Genomic DNA, 6,746 nt, shown 5'->3' with positions numbered 1-6,746 from the left:
GTGGTTGTGAGGTTTGGTTAGAGTCATTTGCTGTTTAATTTAGCTATTAGACTTTAGGGTTCTTCCCTTCAAAGGCGCGATATAGCCAGGGCAAGGAGTGTCTCTCTGATTCACATCCATTTTCGTATTCAGTGTGGCGTGAAGTTTCGAATGAGGTAGATTTTAAGGCCTTAGGCTGTCACCGTCGCCGGTGCGATGAGTCATGATGACCAGAGAAGGCGCGCGTTTGGCATAAGGTTTGAAACCTGATGACTTGTACAAGTCAACAGGGTTGAGTGTGTTGGCTCGACCTTGGAGGCCCATGACATTTTACTCCATATACCTCTGTGTTCCTAATGCACCCCTAACGGCTTTGGAATGAAATTGAAACGGGCTTCACTAAGCCCATTAACAACCTACTAATTCACCCTGTTTTTTAGTATAGACCCCCCTGTTTGGAGTGTTTATGGAGCTTTTGGGCTCAAGCAGCCCATTTCCTTGTTGCTATACGCACACCCCTGTCTGGAATTTTGTTGAAGCATTGGGCTCAGCAGCCCATTCCCATTTTTCTTCATGCACCATCCAATTTTTGGAATTTTTCTTCCTGCAAAAAGCAGCAGTGGGCTCACTTTACAACCGACGAATTATGGTTCAGTCTACACCACTCTTATTCATTTCACACCCCCCATTTAAATTGCTTTTTAATTCCTTTTAATTGTTTGTTTACAATTTAAATAGGTTAATTAGTAATATGATTATATCAATTAGGATATAAATTGACAATTAGAATTTAAATTTTGATTTTATTTAGCATATTATGATTAACTATTATTTCCTTTAAAATTTAATTAGGACTGTTCTTTAAAAATTTTAATTAGGGTTTAGATTCTAATTAGAAATGATTTAGCTTTTGATTAAATTGAGAATTACACCATTTTAACATTAGGTTAAGACTCACTTTAGGATTTGGTCAACTTTGGGCCATGAATAAAATTTGACATATTTTGATAAATGACCATTTTGCCCTTAATGAGCTTATTTTGGTATTGTTGCATGATCCCTTAGGGTAGTTTCTAACAATCACTAACTTCAATTAGATTCAAACTTAGTTCCCTAAAAACAAAACAAAACCCATGATTAAATTAATCAAAAGCAATTTTGATTAATTAAATCCTTTGAACTTGTATAATCCCACAGTCTAAATTGAATGACCAAAAGACCCTTGGTCACTTAATAAGATTTTTGTTCCAAGCTGTGGAGCTCAAGGCCTCAACTCAAGATCTTCAATCAAGGCATCCTCAGTCACACCAAGCAGCGGATTATACAAGACAAATCAAAGGTCAACACTTGGTAAATACGATTCAAATGGTACGAAACAAGCCTTAAGTAATGAGGAATGATAAGAGGGAGTCTCTCCTACCCTTGTCTAGAGCGACTTTGTGTATGGGGCGTATGCCCCAAATATTCAAAGTGTTCACCCTTATTCATAGACTTTAGTACAATACGAATCGATTAAACTACCAAGTCTTCTTCATACAAGTTCAACCTCAATACAAGGATCAACGACAAAGGTTCTTCACCAACAACTTGTCAGTCAAGAGAAGTATCATTCACTTCGAGTCTTAAGTAATGAGGAATGATGAGAGGGAGTCTCTCCTACCCTTGTTTATAGCGACTTTGCGTATGGGGCGTATGCCCCAAATATTCAAAGCGTTCGCCCTTATTCATAGACTTTAGTGTGATTCCCATCAATCGACTATCAAGTCTCTTGTCACTTCACTTTCCAAATCAATTCAATCTTAATCATTCATTTCTTTTGCCTCCATCATCTTGTTTTCAACCCTAGTGGGCTGAACTACGAAAGCTCTGATTTCCTTATTGCACTATAAGGATACGTAGGCAGGAGAACCCAGTTTCTTCACGAGCTATCTTATTTATCAATCTACCTTCTCTATCCCATGGATCACTCTCCATTCATGCAATCTATACCATCATTTTGAGATTGATCATATTGCTCATTGGACTCCTTGTCCATCCTTTTAGGACGTCCTGATGACAGTCCATCTCTTCAATCGAGAGTTGTTTGACTCTCACCCCAAACACTTAATTCAGTCTTTCTTTTTGGCTTTACCTTATAGTGGCGGCCTGCTAGTCCACGTATTGGTAAATGCCTACCTTGCTCTTCGATTGAGAGTCTATCCTTCTCTTGGATCCAAGCTATTATCCTGATTTGATCTCGAATTGTTGATTCCCCAGCAAGTGATACACTACTCCTTGCGTTCCAATACTACAATCCTTCACTGACTTGGTGTTTGTCTTGTGAGACCCTATTGCTTAGACAAACATCTCTCTCTCTATTCTCGTAGTTCCGAACTACGATTACTCTGATTTTCTCATTTCACAATAAGAATACGTAGGCACGAGGATGCGAATCCTTGACGAGGATACTTCTAATTATCCCTCCTTCGCCTTATGGCATCATTCATATCTTTCACTATTCATTACCTACCTTCGATCACAAATCGTTCATCTAGTGACATACTGTCTCTTTGACATCGAAATACACTCTCTTTGGAATTCCATATACGCCCTTTTAGGACACCTAATGTAGTCCATATTTCTGTTGGTGTAAGCCCTAAAGGCCAATACTTTTGGTACTTGTATCGAATTGTTTATTAATAATAAAAGGCTTTTTCTTTATTATGTTTGTTTAATAAAGTCTCTGGAATAGATAGTCCGTTTAATGTATCAAGTGTGACTTAATCATGAGATCACATTAAACATAAGGACATTATTCTTAAAGTATTCGTAGTCGAGCTTTATTGTGAAGTGGGATAACATTAAAGCATGAAGACTATTATGTTTATAGACTGATGATCACATCTCATGGATCATGGATAAGGAGTTATCAAGTCTCAAACATAGGTATGAATATTAAGAGTAATATTTATACTAGATTGACCCGCTATGAGAATACTATATAGAATGTTATGCAAAGTGTCATAAGTTATTCTCATGGTGATAATGGTGTATACCGCCCTTCGACCTGAAACCACTATGGACCCTAGATGTAGAGTCGAGTGCCTTATTGCTGATCAAACGTTGTCCGTAACTGGATGACCATAAAGACAGTTGATGGGTACTCCACGAAGCATGCTAAGGGACATGAGTGACCTAGATGGAATTTGCCCATCCTGCGTAACAGGATAAATGTTTATGGGCCCAATATTGAACTGGACAAGGATGACACAATATATGCCTTGTGTTCAATATAGACATAAGGGCAAAAGGATAATTATACACATAATTATTATCACAGAAGGATTTGTCAGATCACATGACATTTTCGTGTCTTGGGTAGCCGTGATGTGTTGCTAGATACCGCTCACTGTTTATTATGTTAAATACGTGATTTAATATAATTGTCAATGCCGCGAAAACCTATAGGGCCACACACAAAGGACGAATTGATGAGAGATAAAGTAATTAAGGAATATTGTAATGTACGGTGCCCTTAAGTGAATTATAGAACATCGTAAGGTACAATGTACTTAAGTAGAATATGAAATATGGTAAGGTACCACGCGCTTAAGTGATTTTGGCATATTATAAGATATGGGCCATATACACTTGAGTGGGCTTTTTAGCTTGCAGCCCACACAAGTGGTTCTATAAATAGAACCCTTGTGTAGAAGCATTGTCACACTTGCAATTTCGTTTCTCTCTCTCTCTCTCTCTCTCTCTCACACACACACACACTCAAAGCCTTCATTCGTAGCAGCTAGCACTGAGATTGAAGGAATCCGTTCGTGTGGACTGAGTAAAGGCGTTGCCATCGTTCAACATTCGTGATCGCCACAAGAGGTAACGATTCTATCACTGATCATGCCCATTCGTAAGGATCAATAAAGGAGAAATTTTAAATTCCGTTGCGTTTTGGATCGCAATTCTCCTTCAATTTCTACCTAAAGTTGTTTGGGCAAACAATCCCAAACACTTAATTCCTCCCTTTTTTAGCCAAAAACCTACAGTGGCGGCTTGCTAGTCCACGTATCGGTTAACGCTGTTTCCCTCTATGGTAGAAATCCCATTTCTCTTATGGATTCCAATACACTTTCACCTTTCGATTTCGAACAATACTTATTCAGTCACTTGTCACCAGATACTCTATTATGTAACTTCGGTCACTTCACTCCGTCCATCTCCATGATACACTCGTATACTACCTCCTTTCACTCCATGTGATATACTTATTCTTTGAGCCAAATACATTATACCTTTGCACTCCTTCTTGCACCACCTTGTGAACCAAGAAATGTTTGGGACCGCACCCAAACACTTATTTCTTCGTCTTTTCGACTTTATCTTATAGTGACGGCCTGCTAGTCCACATATTGGTAATAGCCACCTTACTCTTGGGTTCATCTTTTCACCTTTTTTGGAGTTCAAACAACAATATTCTTTGGTTCAGACCATACTTCTATCACACTCCTTTCCACCTATCACTTTTAGTTCCTTGAACTACGAAGCTCTGAATTCCTCATTGCACTATGAGGATACATAGGCATGAGGGCCCCAATCCTCACCGAGCACTCTATCTATTTCCTTTCCTTTCCCCTTATTCTTTTGCGAGTAATCTTTAGCTAACACCTATTCAAGCGAGAACAATCAAAACGATTCCCATGGAGTACCATGGATGTTTGGGGTGCTAATACCTTCCCCTTGCATAACCGTCTTCCTTACCCAGTATATCTCTTTCCCCCGGGTTTTATCGATGTTTTCCCTTCCCTTTGGGGATAAATAAAGTTCGATGGCGACTCTGTTGTATGTTCGAGCGTGCGATACGTTCGAGTATATTTCCGCTAGCTTCAATACTATCATTTCAATTCATCTCATTCCGCTCCACTCCATCTGAACTCATTAAGGCAATTTTTTAATGCACCATATGTATTACTAGGGCACCACGTAAAAATACAAAAATGCCCCCAAAATCCGGAGATGCATCTCCGAACGCACCCTAAGTCAATAGAAGTATGACTTAATGTGAAAAAACTACGCAGATGTATCTTTGTAAATATTACGGAGATGCATCTAAGTAAACATTACATAGATGCATCTCCGAGCGTTGCTTGTACATAACACACTCGAACCATTCTTCTTCCTCACTTGTTAAAAAAACTAATTTTTTCACTAAAACTCTCTCAAAATCACATTGTCTCAAAATCAATTAAGCAACATCAAAGCTTCTTCGATAATCACCGAACGACATAAAAAAGATCATTCATCTACATAAACTTTAAAGATTGTAAGTTTTTTATTATTGTAAATATTCTTGAGTTTTTGTATAAATTTATAGAAATTAATGATTAGGTGTTGAAATACATAGTTTATGCATGTTTGATAGTTGATATATTATGAGAAATGTGTTTCATAGTTAAAAATAATAATCAATGCCTTATTTTTGGGGTCTTGGTGGTCTACATTAGCGCCATTGATGAAAATAAAAGTTGCAGGAAAACTCAGAGATGCAGGACCATGATCTGCTAAAATTCATTAACCATGGACGAAAGACTACGGACTTGCGACATCCTACTAACGAGTGGTTTCAGACTGCTTTACAACTATATGGGATGAAAGACTTATCCAAGACCGATCATGTTACGGTGAACCACTGGATACTTAATGCATTTATAGAAAGATGGCATACTGAGACCTCATCATTTCATATACCACTCGGTGAGATGTCTATCACACTCGAGGATGTGTCATGTCTGTTGCATCTTTCGATTTAGGGGAATCTTTTAGATCATTAAAGGATTAATAAAGATAAGGCACGTGAGTTAATGGTAGGTTATCTGAGAGTTGAACGAGACAATGCCTTGAGGGAATTTGAAAAAACCAGAGGGGCTCATGCTTGGTTTGAATTCTTGAAAAAAAGGTATATACAAATGAGCTGGTTAGAGCAAAACATAATGCTGATAATGAGGAGTAGCTGGAGCAGCATAGAGCGTATGCTATGAGAGCATACATGCTATATTTGATTGGCACTACCATCTTTGGGGACAAAAGTGCCACTTATGTGGATGTCCCCTACCTAAGTTATCTGAGGGTTGTGGGTGAAAGACGAAGCACATGACATGAAGCTTCACACTTTTGACGGTAACATATATTTGTCTTTTAGTGTTTGTGTGTCATTTTGATTACATTTTTGCAACACCCTTACTAATGATTAGTGTTTCAACACTTTTCAGGCTTAGATCCTCCAGCACCTACCACGCATCTCCGACTGGTCGTATGTACCGACCTATATTGAGAATATGTCGCGTGCTTCCGCATATGCCCCGCTCAGAGGGAAATAAGCTATATAGTTGTTTCGAGTGTATATTGACTGCCTGGTAGCAGAGGATATGCACTTTAACACATATGTTGATCACCGTGAGACGCCATTTGCCGACATAGTCTTATACTCATGATGGTTGGCTTGCGGTTCACATCTGACATTTCCTCATTTGCCTGAGCGCGTCATGCGGAAGTTCGGCTACACCAGACTATTCCTAGACACCCTGTTGTCTTTTCTCCTCCCGCCATGACACGCAAAGATATGAGTGCCATATTTGATGATTATCTTAGTCATCTGGTACCAAAGGAGGCTGAGGATCACGAAGAGTTCGATTCTGACATACACAATAGTTGACAATATTTGTAGTTTGGATTTATGTTCAGTTGTATTTTATTTTTACTTATTTCGACTTCACTGTTTACTTTGA

The sequence above is a fragment of the Lathyrus oleraceus genome, chromosome 6 (assembly GCF_024323335.1).
Source record: "Lathyrus oleraceus cultivar Zhongwan6 chromosome 6, CAAS_Psat_ZW6_1.0, whole genome shotgun sequence".
Lineage (NCBI taxonomy): Eukaryota > Viridiplantae > Streptophyta > Magnoliopsida > Fabales > Fabaceae > Lathyrus > Lathyrus oleraceus.
Note: the sequence above shows the minus strand (reverse complement) of the source record.